Here is a 5,551-nt window from a genome sequence, read left to right on the forward strand (position 1 = left end):
TACCGTCGTCTTCAACTCAACCGCAACTCTAGCCAGTCTTCATTACACCGGATTTCAGGGTGAGCTAATGCTTCTAGCTTGGACTGGATCTTCTTCCTCATGTCTTGATGCCTTGAAGTTCCGGCATGGACTAGCTTTTGTTTATTTTAGCTTCTTAGAATACTCTTAGTTTAGTAATTTGATCATAGATGTTCTTGTGGTGATGACTTCCAGATTTTGGGGAATAATAGATGTTGAATTTTAGAAGTTATTGAATTGGTTTTTATTAATGAGTTTAAGTCTTCCGCATTATTTTCTGTTGATATTAAATTGAAATGTTAAGGTTTAGATTGGTTGGTTCGCTCACATAGGAGGGTAAGTGTGGGTGCCAGTCGCGGCTCGGTTTTGGGTCGTGACAATTAGTTAGTTCAAAAAAATTTGCACCCCTTTGTTCATTCATTGTTAAGTTACAGATTTAAAGAGTCTTAGTTAGATGTGTTTAGATGATGATTTCCCTTCTTAGTCTTTTTGCCTTTATATGCCTCGTTTATCATGTTTTTATGTTTAGTTAATAAGTTCTTTTTTTATGAGTAATATATCCTAGTCGTGATTGTTGTCTGTAATCATCATTTACTTGGGATATTACTCTTTACATTTTGTGTTTATAAGTGTGTCAGTATTATACCCATACTTATATCTTAGAATGATCCACATATCTACCTCCATTTCCTTTAGTTATTTGTTTAATCATGTGCTCATTGGATATTTATCTCTTTCGTAACTCCTTTCCTTTTTTTTTTGAATGTGAATCCGTTCAAGTTTGCCAAGAACTCACTTATCCCTTGCATTTCGACAGAGTCGTAAGGACTTGCATTTCCTTCCCTCTAATCAATAAGTTCTAAAAATCGATGAATAGATCGTGGAGTGAAATTTCCAAGAAGTCTGAGATTTGAATAGTTTGGGCCAAAAAGACCTCTTTTATTTTTTTAAAAATTGTATTTTACTATCTTTGGGCCTAAGCCCTTTTGTATTATTATTACCTTGAATAGTTTAGGACAGGTTCAAATTTAGTGGGCCTAAGATCACAAACAAAGGATCAAAATATCGGTCCAGGCGAACAGAAACCGGATTTGGACCCGACTCTCTCTCTCTCTCTCTCTCTTTCCCTTTTTACTTTACTGTTCATTGCTTATCAATATTTGTCGTTAGTTTTAGGGTCGAACCTTCAATATCCCCGAGTAGCGCTGTTACGATTTATCCGCCAAGCCTAAAATTGATCGACTTTAAAAGACTTAAAAAATATATTAAATAAATTTCGCAAGTTAAATAGTTTACTTTAAAGATAGGCTAGTATTTCACTTTCAAACAGAAACTAAGTAATTTTTCAATTCAAATTAAAGGTAGAGAATTTTTAGCCAATTAAATTAGTTTGTCGGATAATCACGAGTTAGTGAAAATTTTAGGTGCCCTTAAAGCCTTCCTAAAATATAAATAGGAATCCCTGAACCATTTTAATGTTTTCAATCGATTTTTCTTTTTAAGTCTTTTGAAAATATAGTTTTCTTGAAACATTAAGTGGCGACTCGAAAAAAGTCTCAAAAATCAATAATATAATATATTTTTCCAAAAACATAATTAAAACACATCTCATTCGGAAGCCTTCAGCGACATCCTCCATTCTTTCTTCTCCTCTGGGTATGAAACCCTCCGCCATCCACAACCATATTATGTTATCAGCCTTGGACACTTGATCTTCTGGAAAAATACCAAAATAGAGAAAACACTGCTTGAGCGCAGTTGACAAATCATTGTAGCTTAAGGATAGTATGTTGCAGATTTCAATAGATTTATCTTATTTAATGTTCTTCCAAAGGTGATCTTTAACCTTTTGTCATTAATTTTGTATCTTTTTATGCGAAAGTAGTCCGCTCAATACAACAATAGCAAGAGGTAAGTCTCTACACTTATCCACCATATCCTTAGCTAGACTTTTCATTTCTGGAACCATTGCTCGAACATCAAGTAGCTTCCTACAAACGAGATCCCAACTTTCTTCTTGGCTTAGGAAACGAAGTTTATGAACAAAACCTCTATCGTCTGCTCTTTTAACGACATCCTCTTTGCGCGAGATAATAATGACTCTGCTGCAATTCTTGCCATCCGGGAGTGCTCTTTTCAAACTCTCCCATGCTTCTCTCTTCCATACATCATCAACCACCATAAGGTTTTTGCATTTTTTCAATAAATCACGAAGGTGAATTTCTAGATCCCTTTCTGTCATCCGTTCCAACAAATATAGAGTTTCCTTGGTGCAACCTTGGATGGATTTGCTGATACTCCTAAGAAGATCCTTGGTGTTGTAATCTTGAGAAATACATATCCAAGCGCGTGTAGGGTAGCTAGAGACTATATTAGGACTTTTGTAGAGGTTTCTCGCAAGAGTGGTATTGCCTAAACCCCCCATTCAATAAATGAAGAGGAAACTTCGACGAGGCTCTTCTTTGAAAAGTTGAGCTAGGAATGTTTGTACAACATCTTGAAAGCCAACAAAAATGTAATCTTGGTCATCCACATATGAGGTAGGTCACCTCAATGTTGTACCTTAAATACTTGACCCTTCTCCTGCATTGTTATTGTTATTTTAATACCATAAGTATCTCGTTTGTTAGTGGCATTAAATATCTAGTAATTTTGTTATATCCCGCAACTTACTTTTCGTGTAGTTCCTAATTCAAATTACTCATGTGTGATAGTAAGTAAATAACGAAAAACAATACAATCTAGTAATCTAGTTTCAATCCGCTCATATTCAATTCAACCTGCCCATTTTAAGTTGTCGTACATGACCTTGTAAACTAGAAATGTTCACAAGAAAATTGACTCAGGTGCCTCTTTTTGTTGTATACTTATGAAAGTTGCATTGTCCCCTCTAATGGAATATTTTCCCTTGCTTCTTGACCTTCAAGCTTTGATGAGTTAGCGATGGCTTCTGATATAGCCTTTGGTAGCCAAAATCCAAGTCTTTTAATCGAGGTTGCACGATCAAGTACCAATGGTTCCCGCAATGTGATCTGAATGCCATCATATGTCCACAAGGCTAAATCTGCTTCGCCTTTCGAACCTCGGGAGAACTATCCCAAGCCAGCAACAACAACATCGATGCTCTTGACATCCCAGCTCATTCCACGTGCTTTAACTTCCCTCTTTTGCCATTGTCCCAACTCAAAAACTTGCTCCATGGAAATGGGAGGCTGAAGATTTAAACACAAAACGCAAATAAGGTATGGGGCCTCTTGATAGAAAGTACCATGTTGGCCTTGATACTTATTCATTGCTTCTACACTTGTGTAGGTTTCTATCCTAAATTCCTATAATTGCTCTTATTCTTGTTACATCTGAGGCATTTTGAGGATACATTGAGAGGTTGTTGCTTGTCATCCTAGTGGACTCTCTTGTTTCTTACCTTATGCTTTGTTTTATTTTAGATACAATGACATTGGAACTTGTTATTGTCTTTTAATTTGACACCTAATACGTTAGCAATTGTACGCATAGCAACCACGTTTTAGGGTTATATTAGAACAAATAAGTTAATGTGTGTCTCTAAGAATTCTGTCATAGTCTAGAGAAGTACTTGTGCCTTATCCCAAACTACGTAAATTTAACCACGCTTCGCGCGAGCATAAATATTCTTTCTAAGCTTTTGAACAACCTTACAATAATCCAATGTCCACTGACATAAGAATAAAAAAGAAGTCAAGTTTAGTAGGTTTGTAGAACATTTCAACATAAATAAATGATTTGACATTATCACATATCTCAAAAATTATAAATATATTTTTAGTGATTAAAAATATCTTGATATCTAATTATTTTGATCTTTTACATATTTAATCATAATAAATGTTTGATTATAAATTCTCTTGTTAAAATTGAGTGATGTTCTAATGTAGCAATTAAACATTAGTTTTTTCTATTATTTGTACATGAAAAATATAGAATCTGATAATTCTATGATGAGAATAACTCCTTGTGAAAAATAATTATGTGAAATTTTTTATAATAAATATTTTTTATAAATAAGTTAAGACCGTTAAAAAATTGTACACCATAACAACATAAATAACTTTTTAAAGGATAATCTACTTGTCTGAGGTCAAACATTCACCACTTTCTGTTATTGTTACTATGTTATTCTAACAAAATTAATAGAAGCAGGAAAATTTATTTGAAACAAAAACAAAATAATAATGTTGACCCTTTTGAAAAAGTTTACTACTTGTTGAGAAATGTGTATGTATATTGTTGCATTATGAAAGTATAAGTAGGTAAAAATGTTAGATTCTAGACTCATGTTAAAGAAATATTCTCAAACATTAAAAAATTAAAAATTAATTTAACTCAGATAATGCAAACACTCAGGAATGACTTGGGACATGAAGAACATCAAATCTATGTTAATAGACATGTCTTTTAGTTTAAGATATTACTTTTATTTGGAGTAGGTTTTGTTTCATATTCTTCGAATTAAGTTTGATGAACGTAGTCATAACTCACACAAAGAATATTTAGGAGAGTTGAATGAGAAGGGAAAAAAAGAGAAGTGTTAAAAGCACAAAATGTTTTGTCCAAGAGAGATAATATACATACCAAACAAAAAACAAAGAATACAATTTTAAGGAAACAACAAAACAAGGAAAAAAAACATATATTAAAGGGAGTAAACTATGTGATATCCAATGATGATAACAAATCATTCTAACCAAAAAAGTTCTTATGTTTTGGAGTAACATACCATAAGAAATTGACTAACACCTCAATCAATTTAGTAAAAATAGATAGCAACAACAGAAAAATCAAAAAAATATGGACATGCAAAGTTATTAACTCTCAGAGGATTTTTTTAATGAACACAAAATCGCATCCTTGTATCGTAGGAATGACGTTGTTGTTGAAGAAATTATAGATTTGTAAGAGCTTTTTTTATTGTACCTTCAACAATTTCAGTATCGAAAACTTTCTTGAATACCCAATTGACGTTTGTTATTTAATCTGGACTAACAAATATCTTTAACAATAATTTACATAAACATAAACAACAAAGTTTAAAGAATGTACTCAAAAACAATAATTAATCATATAAGTATCAATTAATGACCGTAAAGAAAACAAACCAGGTTCTTAAAATATAGAATGAAACTGAATGAAAAAATTCGAGCCCATTGAATGCATAATTTCCACTTAACGAAATTATTCCCCTCTAGTACTCGATGCTAGGAATGAATTCTCTCAAGATAGAACAATTCTATTCACCAGTGAATTGATACAAAAGAAATGCTGACAGTTGTTCATTCAACAGGAACAAAGTATAAATATTTAATTGTCCAAAAGAAGCAGAAGAAGAACATTGTTTTAAAATGAGAGGAAGTCATCTATTTATAGATAACATAGGGTAATGTGAACAAATGATTATTGTGTCTTATCAGAAAGGTTGGAACTCTTTGGAGAAGTTACAACCCTTCAAAATGCTCAAAACCTTTCATAAAAAGTTATATATATATATATATATATA

General features: G+C 32.6%; 1 pseudogene; it reads right to left on the reverse strand.

The window, feature by feature from the left end:
- Positions 1-2,040: 2,040 nt before the first annotated feature.
- Positions 2,041-3,311, reverse strand: LOC114078015 (annotated as a pseudogene).
- Positions 3,312-5,551: the final 2,240 nt, after the last annotated feature.

The sequence above is a fragment of the Solanum pennellii genome, chromosome 7 (genome assembly GCF_001406875.1).
Source record: "Solanum pennellii chromosome 7, SPENNV200".
In the NCBI taxonomy this organism is placed as follows: Eukaryota; Viridiplantae; Streptophyta; class Magnoliopsida; order Solanales; family Solanaceae; genus Solanum; species Solanum pennellii.